At 36.2% G+C, this 19,604-nt stretch overlaps 1 pseudogene; it reads left to right on the top strand.

Moving 5' to 3' along the window:
* The first annotated feature begins 1,087 nt into the window (after nt 1-1,087).
* LOC113852485 lies at nt 1,088-4,786 on the top strand (annotated as a pseudogene).
* The last annotated feature ends 14,818 nt before the right edge of the window (nt 4,787-19,604 follow it).

Raw genomic sequence — 19,604 nt, 5'->3', positions numbered from 1 at the left:
TGATATGAAAATTTATTATTAGAAGGAATTGTAACAGAACAATGTGAAAAAAAAATCAAAAATAACTTAATAAAAAAACATGTTAAATTATAACATATAAGCAAAATTTAATTAAAATTTATAAATCTTTTATAAATTATAGAAAGAAATAATTTATTAATATAGAGCGTTAGAGTCTTACTAAAAAAAATTAACAACTCATATTATTAGATCATATGCATATTGCATTTAAAAATTATTTTTTATTAAAACCTACAGTAAAATATAAATTAATAAAAAAACTATGTTATTCATATATTTAAATAATTTTAAAAAATAGATAATCCAATTCAACTATTATAGATTAGGTTATAATAGATATTCTTTAGAGAAAGAAACATTTGCAAAATAGTAAAATTAGGTCTTTCAAGAGATTTTTATTCTTCACAAACAAGATTAAACACAATCATTCTCACAAGAAATAAAACATGTATCACTTAAATTATTAAAGAAATAATAGTTAAAAGAAATAAAGATTCAAATTTACTATATAAATATAGATAAAAAATTGTTAAATGCTGATCGATATAGTTAAAATACTGGTTAAGAAATTTAAAATAAAAAATGATTAAAAATTACTATTACCCTCCATAATTTATAATGCACGGTAACATGATTCCTAATAAAAATATACTTTGTATTCATTAACAACCAGCAAAATTTTCATGGAGTATGGGAAGCAGCTTTGAGTTGAATCATCCTCAGCCCATTCCCCAATTGCAAGTACACTGATAAAGCGACTCTCTCTCTCATGACTTAAGCAACTTTTTGAGTCTTCCTTTTCCAAGCCACAGAAAGGCTTTTTCATTCATTATTTAGATTGTGTTTTTGCCTCCGTTCGATCTGCTTAAGCTGACACACTCTTTACATTCAGCGTATTAACCTGTTCCCACCGTGTTTCTGGATTCTTATCACGTGGGATTCTGACATTTTTGTAGTTTCTTTGCTGTCGGCTACCTCCTTTTTCATCTTTTCCATTTCTAACTTTTTTAGTTTCTCATAAATTAAACAAAAAATTTGTGGCCTCAGCTTCAGCCACTCATTGGAGGCTCTTGAATGGTTCCTCTTTGTTAACCTTGTTGTCTGCTAAAGCTATGTAAATTGAGATTCTAATGTTTTTGAGCTATCATTGAAGTGGCTTTGTTTGATTTCTCTTGCACTCTGATCCTTGTGTGTGTGTGTGTGAGTCATGGAGTCTTGGAGTTATGCTGCTGAGGAGAAAGGGTGTGCCTCCAATGATGCACTTTCATCTCCCAACACACTTGATAGAAGCAAAGGCTCTTTCTTGGGTTGTGAACTGAAAGCCCCATGTATTTTTTCGAATGACTTGTTGGCTTTGAGTCAGCAAAACGTTGACGATCAAGGTTTTGAGGAACAGGGTATTCCTGGAATGTTGGGGAAACAATTGTGCGATGATCCTATTGGTGCTGTTCAGAGCAGAAAGGTGGATAGTGATGCTGTTGTGGCTGTCCCAAATGCATTTTCTGTGAGAGAGAACTTCAATTCCAAGCTTTCAAACTCTCTTCTTGTTGTTTCTAACACTGGCAATTCACTCATTGATTTGAAACTCGGTGGATTTGCTGATCATGGAGATGCCATGGTTCCAACATTTTCCAAAGGGACCATTTTGTCTTCATCAGTGTCCTCAACGCCGCCCAAGAGGGTGAGAGCTTCCTGTGTCCATTCTCAAACTGCTTATTGCCAAGTCTATGGCTGTAACAAGGATCTGAGTGGCTGCAAAGACTACCACAAGAGGCACAAAGTTTGTGAGCTTCACTCCAAGACTTCTAAAGTTATTGTGAATGGAATTGAACAGAGGTTTTGTCAGCAATGTAGTAGGTTGGTCAATCTTCCTAGCTTTCATGTTTCAATTCTTTTTATTTGCAGGCTTAGCCCTCCCAAAGGTTACCTCCTTTTCACACCAATTGGAAAGCTAAACTGTGACCATTTTTCTCCTAAATTGCATGTCATGAGTTCTAAAAGCTTTTATCTGATTTTGTTTTCACCCTATGCGGCTATGCCTTACCTTAATATCAAATCTAACTTAACTTAGAAAAAGATTGGCTTAACCAATAATCAGATAGTTCAAATTATTGATTCGGGGCTATTGGATTGCTTCTTTAGCTAAAAGATCTATTCCTTTTGGGTCCTATTTCTCTTTCTGAAATGGAAGAAACCATCCTTTCCTGAACATTCCTATTAACTGTATTATTTTCACTCCACTAATATTTCAGCTTCAGAATTTCCAAAATAGACAAGCTTGGCATATGCTGTATGTTTATGATATGTAGTGCTGCTGTGATATTTAGCTTACTATCCAGGTTTCATTTGCTAGCTGAATTTGATGATGGTAAGCGTAGCTGTCGTAAACGCCTTGCAGGCCATAATGAGCGTCGAAGAAAGCCACAAATGGGTGTTCACTCTGGAAAAGCTGGGAGGTTGCTTCAGTCATATGGTGGTAATAATATATTTCTAAAATTGTATCAAGATATAACTAACCTCTCTTCCCTTTGAAAGTTCCATCCTTCCTAGCAGTCCATGAATATTCATCTTTTGCTTTCCTCATTGATTACTTTCCTTTATTATATTTTCTGAAGTTCAAAATTAGAAAATTAATTAATCACTGTAACTTACTAATCCTTCACAGTTCATGTTTGACTGGTTGATTATGAAATATATAGAAATAGAAGCATGGAATAATAAAGTTGGTTCCATTTGTCCATTTCCACCTTCTCAAAGGTTTTCTCTATTATATATATGCCCATACAATATCCAAGAAATTTTAGTCCTGACAGCCCATTTGTCATACAAATTTCTCTGCAATTTTCATTTGATGCCATGTCTTTGCCAGCTCCCTGTCATGCCGTAGCACCATTATTTTTTCACCCAAAAAAACAGATCTAAAATAAAAAGATATGGGGGTATCCATCTACAGCATGGACAGTTTAGTGCCATTCTTGAACAATTGTCATTTTTCTTGTTTCTAAATGCTTAGTTTCCGTTGATATTCTCCCACGTGTGCTGGTTCTGTGCCATTCTTTATCTATTGTCATTTTTGGTGTAAGCTATAGCTTTACTTTGGATTCTTTGGTCCAGTGGCGAATTTGAACCACAAGTGACTTATTGAGTGGTAGATTCCTTCAAAGAATAGAGTTATCTGCTTATGATCAAATCTTGCCAGATTAATAACAGAAAAAAATTTAATGTATTGTCCTTGCAGATAGCAGATTCCAGGGAACTATGCTAACATCAACATCTTTTATTTGCCAAGAGATACTCCCCAGTGGGGTCTTGTCTTCTGAGAAATATGGAACAAGTGACTGGTGGAAACCTATAAAATCTGAAGACAGCACTGGTTTCAGGCCTCTTTCTTCTATTCCAATTACCAATGGATATTCTGAGTCAAGATCTTTATTTCCTTCATACAGCCAAAAACAATTTCCATTTCTTCATGAAAATGGTGCTACATCTGCTACAGGAAACATCTTCTGTTAAAACAATAGCCAATATCCACCTGCTCTCAGTGGCCCAAATCCCGGGTCTCAATCGCTGTTCCAGGACACCTTAGGAAGTGAGGACTTGCATGTTTTTGATGCAGAATCTGCAGTTCAAGGATTATCAGGGATTTCTGTCTCTGGCTGTGCTCTCTCTCTTCTGTCATCTCAATCCCAGAACTCTTCAAGCCATTCATCAGGAATTCCCATGGCTCGCCCATTGGTTATTCCAAGCAGCAAGAGCCATTACAGCATGAGTCAGGTTTCTGAGAAGATGATAGGCATAAATTCAGATAGGTTTCCATCTGAATTGAACCCTGCAGATGGAAGTTATCTTAGTCCTATATTGATACCAAACAATAATGAAATTGTCAACTTTGAAATGGCAGATGGGATCTTCCAAGGGTCAGATTTTGTGAATGGAAAACACCGTCTTTCCTGTGATGATGGCCTCACCATTGACCTGCTTCAACTATCATCTCAACTGCAGCGCGTTGAGCATCAGAGGCAGTCCTTTCAGGTGAAACAAGAAAACGATTCTTCCTGCTCTCTTCGGATTACTTAAGATGCTTCAAAGAGGTACATTTTCTGATATTTAATCACCACATTTCTCTTTGCATACTACTTAAGCACTTCGCTGCAAAGCTTGCCATACTGATGCACATTATTCTCTAGGTTGAAGTCGTGTTTCCTCTTTGTAGGAGTAAACAATTGAAATTTTGGATGGTATTGGAGAAAGAAAGGCTTTCTTAATCAATTATCTACTTAATAATAGATTCTAAAATTTCCTTATGGGATCCAAACCAATCATTTTATCCTTCATCTTTGTTCTTTTAAGGGGAACAAGGTACCATTTCAACCAGTTCAATGACAAGTTCCATGGAAGGGTGTTGATGCACCTCTCAGAAGCATCCTATACCTCAGGCAGATCTTAAATCGTAAACCCTACATGTCAGAATAATTCAAGTAGGAGGTGGGAGAGCTTAATTTGTATGGTTTGATTTGATTTTATTCTATAAAGTGAAAGCTAATGTTAGATATGGGAAGTAAATTTTGTTGTCTCCGTGTGCATCTAGCCTCCATTTGCATCATTGCTTTCTGTTCTAAAGTATATACTCAGATTCATTTAATTCTCTCACGACATTTCTCAGTTCAGTGGGCTAAAACATTTCATTTTCCATTGGTACAGGAATCAACATGTGCTTGTTGCAGAATAAACAATTTAGGGCACAAGGGAGGAGAGAAGCTTAAGAAAATGACTTGGGACACAATAGTCCTCAGTCTAAACATATCCATCTGGAATCTGAATATAATAAACAAAATCCTGAGATACATCAAAGTGTGCCCTTCAGGTTCATGCTATATAGATACTTGAATCCTGACAATTGTTAACTAAAACTGGAGCTTATATCAAGATGAATATTAGGTCTGCATCAATCCATTATTGTTCCATCTTAATATTGTAGTAATGCTATTGCTAGTCATTATCATGAAATCCAACACAGGAACGTGGAGTGTTTTATTAATAATAAAGAAACATAGTGAAAGGGGCAGTGTTTGGAAACAATTAAAATCACATTAAATCATGTCTTAACGTGGAAGTTAAAACCTGAGTCCCACGATAATAGGTAGTGGTACCATGTCAACACAATATTCGAAAGGATAAAGCCCTCAACAAATCTGGCTTTTTATTTATTTAATATTATTTTTAAACAATTTCTTTGTATATAATTTGTATTTGTTTATCTGAAAAGAAAATATATAAAAAAAATTTAATATATAAAAGAATATAAAAACACAAGTATGATTTATCATCGATCTGTATATGTTGGCAAAATATAAATAAAAAATAATTAGATAAAAATGTAAAAAAAATATTATTTTATACCTTTATTGTATTTTTATTAATTATTAAATAAATAAATAAATAAATAAATAAATAAAACATGTTTATTCCTAGGGTGGTCCTATTCGCACTTGATAATCGTTGTTTTGTATCTATGCCTGCGAAAGCTGAACGAAGAGGAGCTCTGCTCGATTCTGAACTATGATGTGATGGAGCAAAAGTTTGATTACTCTGAAATGAACTGCACAGGCTAGGTGCACAATTTCTGGAATATCTGGAATCCCAGTATTATATATGTACTGGATAAGAGAACTGCTCGGTCCTACATATAGAAAAAGGAAACTGAATACCTACTCGGTCAATTTGAACCAATATCTTGTCAGGATTTAAAGGTAAATAACTTAATTAAGGGTAATAATTAAAATATTATTTAAATCAAGAAAAGAGGCAAAGTCAAGGCTGACTCAACAGGTTCATTAGCCCATTACAATGCCTATAAAAGGAAGGTAGGAAGTACAGGTAAAAGGGTTGACTTTTCATTATTACATACCATTTATTACAGAGCCGAATCTTGATTTCAGCATCGAAGTGCCTTTTGCAGGTACTTTCCTACGTCAGCAATTGTTAGAAGGACGTCAGATCAGGGATTTGAAGACTACCGTTTCTCTAGCAGGAACATTTTGGCGCCCACTATGGGGCACGATTAGCCTCATTTTTCAGAATTAAACATTGTTTTAACGAGAAGCTAGCAGGAAGGACATGTTCAACAGGCAGGAACCTCTCGACAACAGCTGGAGAATGTTACACCAGATGAACCGACACCTGAAGTAGTGATGCAAGGAGGAACCGATGAGAGCCTTTTAGCTGTACTAAGATAGCTCAAAGTAGAAGTGACAGAGATGAAAAGTATCCTTCTTATACCACGCTTAACACTAATCGATCTAGAGTACTTGATCAAGCACTGGCCACAAAAATATTGAGAATGCTTAGACGCGCCAATACCCCTCATCGGGCAGATAAAAGCAAGGCTTGCCGATACCATCAGAACAGGGGTCACACCACTGAGAAATGTACAACTTTGAAAGATAAAATTGAAGAATTAATCAAGGAAGGACATCTAAAAGATTTTGTGCAGACAAGTCCCGTCGATCAATCCAACAGAGGAAGGGATCGTAACCCTAAGCCATCAAGGAGATATGACAATAGACATGAATGACAGAGGAATAGGTCCCGGGAACCTCCAATTAGACGATACGATGAACGTGAAAAGTATCCTAAAAGGGTCATTAATACCATAGCTAGAGGGTTTGCCAAGGGAGGACATACCCATTCGGCCAAAAAGAGACACTTGAGACAAGTCAGATCAGTCAATAATATCTCACTTGGAAGTGGGATTCAGATCCCCCCTATTACATTTACTAATGAAGACTTTCAAGGAGTGGACCCTGTGCAAGACGACCCCATGGTGATCAGTGTGGACATTCTCAACTGCACAGTCCGGAAAACACTCATTGATCAGGGAAGTTCTGCTGACATCCTCTACTAGAATACTTTTAAACAACTGGGGATACCAAAAGAGAAACTTAAAGAATACCGAGAACCCTTAGTCAGTTTTTTGGGAGAGCGAGTGGAGACTCGTGGGTGTATTGACCTTTATACCTCATTTGGATCAGAACATGAAGGAAAGCGCATCAAGGTCACGTATTTGGTAGTTCATGCAAATACCTCGTACAATATCCTACTCGGCAGGCCATTCCTAAACAAGTTAAAGGCCATAGTATCTACTCCGCACTTGGCCATGAAGTTTCCATCTGAAAGGGGCCGAATCGTTACAGTCCACGCTGATCAGAAGACAGCTAGAGAATGCTACTTTGCAAGCCTACGACTTAAGCCTTTCCATGGGGGTAACCAAGATGTCAACATTGTATCCCCTCAGTTAGGAGAGGAATTGGATGTTGAACTTGATCCTAGAATGGATGAGGGATATCGGGTTGATCCTAGTGAGAACAAGCAGCATTTTCAACTTGGCTCAAAACTTGAACAAGTTACTTATTTAGGAGTCGGTTTGGCTGTACAGGAGAAGCAACTCTTTCAAGAAATTTTGCAGAATAATGCTGATTTATTTGCTTGGTCAGCCTCGGACATGCCTAGCATTGACCCGGCATTTTTATGTCATTATTTATCGGTTTATAAGGGGGCCAAACCGATAGCTCAGAAGAAAAGGAAGATGGGCGGTGATAGAGCAAAAGCAGTAGAAGAAGAAACTAGTAAACTGCTACAGGCCGGCTTCATACAAGAAGTCAGATATTCGACTTGCTTAGCCAACATGGTCATAGTTAAAAAAGCTAATGGCAAATGGCAAATGTGCACAGACTTCACAGACCTTAACAAAGCATGCCCAAAAGACGCGTACCCGCTACCAAACATTGATACTTTGGTAGATGGTGCAGCCAGTCACAAGATATTAAGTTTTTTGGATGCTTATTATGGATATAATCAAATACGAATGTATCCCCCGGATGAGGAAAAAATGGCATTCATCACGAACTTAGCCAATTTTTGTTACCGAGTGATGCCATTCGGTTTGAAGAATGCAGGGGCGACATATCAGAGACTCATGAATAAAATTTTTGCGAAACAAGTGGGTAAATACATGGAAGTGTATGTGGATGACATGGTGATTAAATCCCTTGCATTGGAATAACATCTCGCCCATTTGGAGGAGGTATTCGGGGAAGCCAGGAAGCACGGTATGAGGTTTAACCCCGAGAAATGCACATTTGGTTTAGCTGGGGGTAAGTTTTTGGGATTTATGTTATCTGAAAGAGGTATCCAGGCTAATCCCGACAAATGCAATGCCATCATCGAAATGGCCAGTCCTCAGAATATCAAGGAGGTTCAGCGACTGCCGGCCGGATTGCAGCCCTTGCTAGATTCTTGCCAGTAATGGCAGAGAGGTCTCGGCCTTTCATTAAATTGTTAAAGAAATCCTAAAAATTCGCTTGGTCCAACGAATGTGAGGTTGCCTTTGTCCAATCCAAGCATATGCTAGCAGCGCCGCTTGTGTTAACAAAACCGAAACCTGATCAAGACATGATTGTTTATTTGACTGTATCAGATAACGCCATCAGTTTGGTTTTACTCTAGGAAATACCTGAACCGGCTCCTGTATATTTCATTAGCCGAATACTCAAAGGTCCCGAATCCCGTTACCAGCTAATGGAAAAAGTAGTACTAGCCTTACTCCATATAGCTCGTCGGTTAAAACATTATTTCCAAAGCCATCGGGTGGTTGTGCGTATAGATTGTCCGATGGCCAAAATTTTGAGAAAACCAGAATTGGCTGGTCGGTTGGTTGCATAGACAATTGAGCTCTCATAATTTGATATCCACTTCGAGAATCGACGCCCTCTCAAAGCTCAGGTGTTAGCGGACTTCATTAATGAGTTCACAGCTCACAAACAAACTACTTCAGATATGTGGAATCTGCATGTTGACGGGTCGTCAAACCGATTAGGCAGTGGAGTAGGAGTTATATTGGAAGGGCTGAACACCGTCACCATCGAACAATCCATTCGTTTCGGGTTCAAGGCGTCCAATAATCAAGCCGAGTATGAAGCCTTACTTGCTAGTCTCAGATTAGCAAAGGAGATGGAAATTAAATGCATTACTGGCTGGAGTGACTCAAAAATTGTGGCTGAACAGGTTAATGATATATATCAGGTTAAGGACTTGGTTATGCTCCAATATTATCAAGAATTTAAGAAAATAAAAGTTGAATTTGATGAAATATCTATTCAGCATATACCAAGAAACATGAACGAACGAGCCGATAGGCTTGCTAGACTGGCTAGCCAAAGGAAACCTGGGCAATTACAAAGTGTGATTCATCAAGAAATCCTCCAACCTAACATCACCAAACAAGAGTGCATGGACATAGAAAATATGCCTCACAATTGGATGACCCCCATCGTCCAATACCTTACCAATAACAGCTTGCCAAATAATCTGGACGCAGTTAAGAAAATACGAATGCATGCAGCTAAATACCTCCTTCTCGGCAAAGACTTATACAAAAGAGGGATTTCAACACCTATGCTTAAATGCCTGGATGATGAACAAGCCAGCTATGTAATGAGGGAGATCCATGAAGGTATATGTGGTACCCATTCGGGCGGACGAACTATGGCAGCAAAAATAATCAGAGCAGGGTACTATTGGCCGACACTCACCCAAGATTGCCACATGTTTGTGAAGAAATGCATTCCATGTCAACAACACGATCCTCACCTACACCAACATGCCGATACCCTTCGCCCTATTAGCTCTCCTTGGCCCTTTGCTATTTGGGGAATGGACCTCCTCGGCCCTTTCCCTTTAGCAAAAGGGCAGTGTAAATTTCTCTTTGTCGCTGTGGATTACTTCACCAAATGGATTGAAGTCGAGCCCTTTGCCACTATCACAGCTAGCAACATACATAAATTCACTTGGAAAAACATCATCACACGTTTCGGTCTCCCTCATGCATTGATTATAGACAATGGACTGCAATTTACAGATCAACGATTCAATGAATTTTTGGAAGGTCTTCATATCAAACACAGAGTTACATCTGTTGAACACCCTCAGACTAATGGCCAGGCAGAGGCGGCAAACAAAGTGATTTTATATGAGTTAAAAAGAAGATTAGATTTAGCAAAAGGAGAATGGGCAGAGAAGCTGCCTGAGGTACTATGGGCTTATGGTGCACGCCGCAAACCACTACGAAGGAGACCCCTTTTCGGCTTACATATGGCACTGATGCCATGGTGCCGGTAGAAATTGGAGAACCGTCATTTCGAAGAGAAAATTTTGACGAATCAGCTAATAATGATACTTTGGCCATCAACCTAGATTTGATAGATGAGGTGCGTGGCCAAGTAGCCATCATGATCGAAGCTAGCAGAAGAATGATGGCAAGAAAGTTTAACTCCAAAGTCAATCCACGGCAATTTTATGAGAATGACTTTGTATGGCGAGTAACCAGAGAGGCATGAAGAGATCGGCGAGAAGGGAAGCTGGCAGCTAACTGGGAAGGCCCCTTTCGGGTAACGGCAAGATTAGACAATGGAGCATACAAGTTGGAAACAATGAAAGGAAAACTTGTACCGAGAACTTGGAATGTTACGCACTTGAAGCATTATTACAGTTAAAGCCTTGTAATTTGTAATCGATGTACTCTTTTCTTCGCCCAGGTTTTGTCCTCTTAAAAGAAAGTGAAAAGGGATTTTCCTGGGAAGGTTTTTAACGAGGCACCTTATCAATAAAATACTACTTTTCAGCTATATGGTTTCCTATGCATCAGGATTTCTTTCAAGCACTTCATTTAATTGAATTATTTCCCTCCCGAGTATCCCTACTCGGCCAAGGATGAATTATCATTAAAATTTCCTCCCAAGTATCACTTGGCTAAGGTTGAATTATTTCCCTCCTGAGTACCCCTACTCGGCCAAGGATGAATTATCATTAAAATTCCCTCCCAAGTATCACTTGGCTAAGGTTGATTTAATTATTTTCCTCCCGAGTAATCCTACTCGGTCAAGGATGAATCCTTATTAAGGTTTCCTCACAAGTATCACTTGGCTAAAGTTAAAATTATTTCTCTGTCGAGTACCCCTACTCGGCCAAAGAAGAATTAATTACTATTACCTATCTAGCTAACAACGAATACCGTCATGTATCCTTATTCGGCCAACTAACGTAACAAAAAAGTCTTTGGCTAACTTGTTTTAAAGAAAATTTGGAACGAAACAAAAAGGAATTAGAACTTCTATTTCTTTGTCAAAGGATTACAAAATTTGGGCACTATCGGCCCATGAATACAAAAGAAAAAAAAAAAAAAACTCAATTTCCTTCATCTCCAACATCTGGGCCAGAGGCGTCAGGACCGGCCGCATACACAACAGGGGCTTCAGCATTGTCATTTACATTACCTCTTGGAGGGGATTCGGTGTCAGGTATTGTAAAATATTTAATGGTGTCATGGACAAGTCACCATCACTCATAAAATATGGTGAAGTATTGAATAACTGAGAACCCAATGTTACCATTATAAATAGTCAATTCGTCTTTATTTTCTTTATTCAACCTTCTAAGCTTATTCCTTATTTGTGTGAACCTTCTCCTTCTAAACTTATTCATCACTCACTTTCTTTAATCTAAAAATGTCTTCAATCTATGTCATTGTTCACTCTGATGATGCCATTAACCAACATCCTAATGAAGGAGTCACGTTCACCTCACCATCAGTCAAATTGGTACATCTAAAGAGAGGAGTGACTCTACAAAAGCTCAAGAAAGTCATCCGCATAAAACTCAACCGAGACGAAAATGAAAGGGTGGCAACCATACATTTTTGCTACTCAATTAGACTTGGCCTGGAATTTAGCAACTACACATGTGCTGAGTTGAACGATGATGAAGACGTTGAGGCACTGTTCAACATCCACGATTCAAATCAACTTCAATCAGGTATAGAATTATATGTTACATTTGCTACAAATGTAATCCAGGCACCACAACTTTCACCTTCACATTCACCTTACCAAATATATGAAACCATAAATCCATCTTTTCTAACATATGATAAAAATTATGACCTTCAAACCTACATACAACTTTTAACTAGTCTATTCGTAGACCTTAATAAAATACCCTTCCAACCATTTGAGCAAATCTTACCCTCTCAGCCTCTTGAAGAAACCCCCATTGAAGAACATGTTGTTGTGGGTCTCCCAATCGAAGTCTTTGATCCTTTTAGCGAGGACGAAGATGAAATTCTATCTCAATAGAAGGATGATGAAGAAGACTCCCTCCCACTCCCAAATATTTCACCATCACAACCATTACCATTATACAACCCACCTCTATATTTTCTAGACTTTCCCAGTCAAATACAAGAACATGACTCTGAGTTTGGCCATGTCCTTGATCGTGAAATAGTAGTGTATCCGCCTGAAACATTATTTGTTGGCCAGCGCTTCCTAACAAAAGAACAAGTGCAAGACGTCATAAATAGATTTCACATTGTCAATCATTGCACTTACAAGGTAAAGATGTCAAGCACAACTAGGCTTGTCATGGAATGCGTTCACAACGATTGTGCCTGGAGATGTCACGCTATATTGCGCATCAAAGAAAAACACTAGAAAATAATGAAGCTTGAAGGGACACATGTGTTTTCCCACTCATTTCACAGGATCATAACAAGTTGGGATCACGCATGATTTGTCAAACAATTCATGAAATTATCAAGACTAATCTATCCACACCCATCGCAACCATCTTAGCCCACATAAAGTCCACAATGGGTTACACAATCAACTATAGAAAGGGATGGTTGGGGAAACAACATGTCATTAAAAATATCTTCAGAAATTGGGAGGAGTCATACCATAAGTTACCTATACAGTTACTTGCAATGCAACTTTATGTTTCGGGCTTCATCTGAAAATTGAGTACACAACCGGCATACAAGGGTGGCTTTGTCGATGAGCATAATGTGTTCTTCAAAAGGTTGTTTTGGACCTTCAAGCCATTCATTGATGGTTTATTCTTCTGCAAACCAATTGTTCAAGTGGATGGAACATTTTTGTATGCCAAATACAAAAGGACTTTATTAATGGCAGTTACGCAAGACGGCTGCAACAACATAATTCTCATTGCCTTTGCTGTGGTTGAAGGTGAAACCAGCGATGCATGGTTCTTTTTTTTTAGAAACTTAAGAAGGTACATAACCTCGCAAAAGGGATTATGCCTCATTTTGGATCTTCATAAGGTCATAAGAAGTGCATACTCCAGAAACAAAAGTGGTTGGATGGAAAACAATTCTGTCCATGTCTATTGCATTAGACACATTGCACAAAAACTTCATGCGACGATTCAAAAATACTGCACTGAAGAAAAATGTCGTCAATATAGGTAATTTTATTTTTTTACATACTTTATATTATCATTAATATTTTATACAATTGATTAACTAGTTATATTAATTTAATTTTGTAATATTTTTTTCAGCATATAGGATTACTGAACTGAGATTCTTTTACGATTACAACATAGTAAAAGATAATAATCCTGAAGCTGCAAAATGGTTGCACAACATCCCAAGGAAAAAATGGACGCTAGCATAGGATAACGGACGACGCTGGGAACACATGACAACAAACCTAGCAGAGTCAATCAATTTGCTCCATGGTCATGGCAACATACACCCGTTACAATAAGTTCTTTATTGAGAGTGGTAGGTAAGTAGATGCAATGATTAATGCTGGACATATGTACTCAGAGGTTGCAACTAAAGCAATTTAAGATGCACAGTCAAAGGCGAACACTTATAAAGTCACCACCTTTGACAGAACAAGCACTAGATTTTTAGTCAAAGAAACACAACATTCGATAGAAATTTGACCCGTAGGAAGATTTACAGTACAATTTGATGAAATGTTGTGTGATTGTGGCAAGTTCCAAAAAGTTCACATCCTATGCTCGCATGTACTTGCTTCATGCTTACACACACACCACAACTTTGACATCTAGATATCTCTCGTGTATACCTTACAATAAGTTTATAAGGTATACGAAGGTCAGTTTGAAGAACTTAGACACAAAGACTATTAGCCAACTTACACGGGCCCAACTTTGTGTCCAAATCCAGAACTGAAAAGAACTTCAAAGGGTCAACTCAAGTCCAATAGGATAAGAATAGATATGGACATTAGAGAATAACAAAGTCAGACAAAAATTTATTTTTATTATCATACCCCTGGTCACACAAGGAAGACATGTCCAAACATCGCTCAAGCTTCTAGTTCTCACCATTGGTTTATGTTGCTTTTATTACTTTAAAATTTTTTTAATGTCATTTTTAATTTTATGAATGTCATCACTCAAGCTTTTGATTCTTGGATTATGATCAAGTACAGCCCTTGATAATGAGGCACCTGTAAACCTGCGCCTCCTTGATCTAAGATTTCCTTTAGGTGTGCTTGTCATATCTCAACTGAAATCACAAATAAAGTGTGGAAAGAATGAGTTTCAAGACTTATCAAAATTGCAACAAATATTTCAGCAAACTAAGTATTTTTTCTAACTCAAAACATGGAGAATATGTTGTCCTCAGACTGTATGCATCATCAACAATTCATCAATCAAGTACAAATCATCAAATTTCAGCAATACAGAGTGCAGAATAGCATTCAAGTTTAACTTAAATTTTAATCAATCATGTACAGTGTGGTAATGTAATGCTCTATGATCAGGCCATATTCCAATCAGATTTCAATGGTAAACATGTGAATTTCAGAGTAGTGAAATGCAATACAGTAACTAGTAATTCAGAACATCATAATCAATCCATTACAGCAACCAAAATTTACATTAACACCCACTAAATTCACTATGAAAACCTTTTCTGCACAGACAATTATCAAAAATTATTTCAGAATTATGTAGAGTGCATGTACACAATTTCTAACATCACAATGCAGTCTAATCACAGTAAAATTCGTAGAGAATAACCTTTATGTTCAAATACCAAACACAACATCATGTTCATGTGGAAAATCCTAATTCAGTGTCGAATCTCAATTAAAAATGATAATTTCAGTAGGGAATCAACTCTCTCACCCTTCAATTACCTATTCGAATCAACAATTTCACAGAATTTACCCTCAATCCAAATTCCCAAATTTTCCCCAATTCATCCCCTTCAAGAACCCTAATCAGAAAATTCAAAATTAAAGGATGAATTACCTGGAATTGGAGTGCAATAATGATGTAATCCTACTTATAAGTGATGGTACTGTAGATAATCAACACAAATGTACCTAATGATAAGTAAGAAAATCAAATTTTAGGGCTAGGGTTTTGAGAGCTTAGGTTTTTGTGGTTCTGCATTATCACTCTTAGCACTTTAAGTAGCTACGCAGACTAGGTAGAAACTTTAAATGGGGAAAGTGAACACGCTGGAGTCATGTAAATGAAATATAATGTGTGCGTAGTAACTTTAAGTGGCAAGAGTAGCCACATAAAAGTTTCACTCAGGTGCGTCTTTTCACTTTAAGTGGCGAGAGTAGCAGCGCATAGTTGCGCGTGGACACTTTAAACGCCTGGAGTAGCCACGCAGACGCCTCCTTTTTAATTTTTTTCAGATGCTCTTGCGCGTGGACACTTCAAGTGGTCAGAGTGTCCACTTGAAAACTTCGCTGCAAAATTCAGGAATAATGAACTTTTGCATAGACACTTTATGCACTTAAAGTGTTCACTTAAATGATCACACTTCAGAAAATAGCCCCTGCGCCTCAACTCTTCTTCCTCAAAATGATTACTCAATTAATGAACATTCTTTTAAACACAATTACATCACTTTGTCTCATTCTTCTCTATTTGAATTAACACCTGCAAAATCAAAACTCAAATTATACACATTCAATTCTTTGAAAACTCAGAATTAACTACTCCATCATACTAAAAATTCACAATCATGCAGAATTCTAAAATTCAAAATTAACCAAAATTTAAAATTAATCTAAATTCTATCAAAATTTAAAGGTTAGAAATTTAGAAAGGAACAGAGAAATAATCCTAAAGTATCTATGTGGTGATGCTGAGAAAAATGGATGTTTCAGCACTCCAACTCAGAAAACTCCTCTATAGGTTAAAACTTTTACTCCTAAAAAAAATTATTATCTACAACCAGAAATTTAGATCATGTAAAAACTGAAATAAAAAACAAGAAATTAACAAAATCTAAAGGGAAAGAAGTGTGAGTTGCCTTTCACAAAGTGCTCTTTTAATGTCACTAGCTTAACGCCTATTAATCTTTGATTCTAAGAGATGATTTTGATGATAGCGACTCTTGCTCTATCTTTAAAGTTTTTCCTTTTTCTCACCAACTTGCAGCTCTTCATTTAATTTAGAACATGCAAAAAATAAAAGTGGAGGGACTTCCAGCAATTTGATATACTCATTAAGTTTATTTCCCTCCTTTTCATTGTCTTGATATGTTACTGCAGCAAGGATCTCTCTTAGTATAGAATCATCATTCTGTTTTCCTTGCTTGGGATTCTGCAGTCCTTGAGGAAATGGAAGCTTTTGGCATCTAGCTTCATCTATTGGCTTGCAAGTATCTTCAAACAACCGCTTTTTGGTTCTTTTTTCAGATTATGTCTTGCTATAGTCCTTTGGTTCTTCTTTCTTTAAAATCGTTAACTGCTCTTCCTTGCAATTCTCTTGTTGCTTATCTTGAATCTTGTTTTCTTCATATTTATCTAATGCTTCCTTTTTCTCACCAACTTTAGGACTTGAAATTTTCAGCTCACTCCTTGTGAAAGCAGCTTGGCATTGCTCTATTGGATTCACAATGGTGTTGCTAGGAAATTTCTCATCATTCCTATTTAACAATTGTTCTAAAATTTGTCCTATTTACATCTTCATCTTCTCAATGGATGCCTCTTGATTCTTGAAACTTAACTGAGTAAATTCCATGAATTGGAGCATAGTTTCTTCAAGTTCATTATTTCTTTTTGGAAGAGTCTTTGAAGGCTGTTGTCCTCTTTGAGATTGAGAATATGATACTTGAAAACAAGGCTGTGAAAATTAAGGACTGAAGAATGGTGTTGTTGCAGCAATCATTTGTTGATTCCAATCATAATATGGCTGACTCATGTTAGCTTGATATTGATATATATGAGGAAAGGTAGATTTAGGTCTTTGAAAATTTCCTCCATAATTGAATTCTTCTTGAAATTCTGGTGCAGCCACATCATAGGTTTCATGCACATGTTTTTCACTGTAAAAATCACACACCATGGGGTTAGTTTGGAAAATTTTAGCTTGAAAATTATTAATCAAAGCTTCAAAAGCATCTGCTTCATAAGCTCTTCTTCTTACAACTTGGCTTTGATAGAAATTCTGATACATGCTGGTTACCATCAAATAATAGAACACTTTATTTTTCTAATTTTTCTTTGCATACAAAAAGGAAGTAAACAAAATTCAAATGAAATTAGTAACTAAGCAAAATGAACTTTAAAATTATGTAGAAAATTACAAAACTTAACATGCAGAAAACATAGAAATTATGCAAAATGAAATTTACAACTATGCAGCAAATGTAAAATGAAATTATACAGAAAAGTGCAAAAGAATACAGAAAAGTTATGCAGCAAACAAAAAATGCAAAATCTATCCCAAAAAAAAAAACGCAGAAACAAAAATAAATTATGGAGAAAAATTAAACAGCTATGCAGAAAAATGCAAAATAACTCATGCAAAAATCAACAACACAATATATATCTATATATATATATGCAGAAAACTTCACAATATGCAAAAAAAAAAAATTATGCAAAAAAATTAGAAAGCAAAACAACAACAAAAATGCTCAATCTAACTATCTTTCTGCTACTAATGATATTGAAAGTACATAATCCTCGACAACAGTTCTAAAAACTTGTCACATAAATTGGAGAACTAACTAACAAGTGTACTAGGTAGTTGTAGCAAGTAATAAAATTTGAAAATCAATGTGAGTCTCAAGTATCGTCCTCAAGGATTAGGTCTATCAATTATTATTTCACAAATCTATAACTAGTTGACCCAAACGAATTTGGAGTGTTTTCAATCATTTAACAAACAAAGCAATAAAGTGCAGAAATATGAAAAATATAGCAAAATAGAAATACAAATTTTGTATTAAAATGCTATGTGAAAAATAGTTAGGAATCACTTCACCAGACTTTCAATTGCAATGTAATCATGTTCTGGACTCTTAAGAATTCTAATTGATTAATAATCAATTTCACTTCTTTAACCAAATGACAATTCCTTGCCTCATTTATCCTAATACCTAATTAAACCTCCCTAATTCCTTGGTGAAATTCAATCAAATATTGCATTAAGTTCTGAAAATTGTAGGATTACTAGATTATGATACTTATTCCTAAGATCTCAATAACTTAGGCATATGATTCAGATCTGAGAAATAAACTTAATCTCCATTGATGAAGATTCCTTTAGGTTCAATTGAATGAAGGATTAATTCACAACTGCATTAAGAACAAAATCACATACTCAATTCAATCAAAACTTCAAGGTCCAGATCCAAAATTACATCACAATATCAAATCTGGATCCATGGACCCCTAACAAAAAGAAATCAGAACATGTTCCTAAAAGAAAAAGAGAGAGAAAGAGTAGAAGAAGAGGAGCTGTAGAATTTCTTCATAAATCTATTCCCCAGCCTAATCCTCAAAGTCCAGAGCTTGGAAGTCGCCCTCAATCATCCTCTCTAACTCTCCTAAGGTGTGGAAATGAAAAGAAAACAAAAATGGCAAAAGACTTCCAATTTTGAACTCTTAACTTCTTTTTATAATATTTTTCTCGCCTTTTCCACTTCCACACTTTAATCTCTAAGGATTATAGCATGAAAGTTCTTCTAGAAGCTTCTACAACTGAAATAGGAGCTCAAATCATCCAAAGTTGACAATTAGAAGTGATTTTCAAAATTCTATTATTTTGCATAGACAGACACTCTCGGCACTTAGAGTGTCACGCGCATGTATTATGTGCAAATAAGCCTTGTGCATGGCTACTTTAAGTGGCCAGAGTGTCCATGCGCAACATTGAGTGGCTACTTTCAGCATTTAGAGTGGACACTCTCTTCTGTGCGTGATTACTCTCAGCACTTAAAGTGGACACTCAATTTTGTACGTGGCTACTCTCAACACTTAATACTTGATTTTTCATCTTTTAAGTTCACTTCCTCTACTTCCTTAGTTCAATCTTCAACTTAGACATCTTCAACTTGAGGTTTTGCATAAAGTTAAGTCTTTTTAAGCAAAATTGTCCAAAAGTAGAATAAAATTTAAAATTCTAAACTATTTATGCAATTATGAATATTAATACAATTTTTATGATATTTTCAAGTTTATTTACTATTTAACTCCTTATTTACTAACAAAAATTAGGCTAAAAATATAATAAAATATGAATTTATCAACAGTAAATAGATTCATATGAGTAAATATTTTCTTGTTTGGTCTATTTGTGTATTTTAATATTTTTTTAATATTTTTTTTATAAAAAATTCACAATAACTTCAAGATAATAAATTTTTAAGAGATAATTATTTATACAAATTTTAAAGGTAATTTTAAGATAGGCATGAGTCCTAATCATAAGAA

This window comes from Abrus precatorius, unplaced genomic scaffold (genome assembly GCF_003935025.1).
Source record: "Abrus precatorius isolate BTA unplaced genomic scaffold, Abrus_2018 Scaffold10, whole genome shotgun sequence".
Lineage (NCBI taxonomy): Eukaryota > Viridiplantae > Streptophyta > Magnoliopsida > Fabales > Fabaceae > Abrus > Abrus precatorius.
Note: the sequence above shows the minus strand (reverse complement) of the source record. Positions and strands in the feature narration are given on the sequence as shown.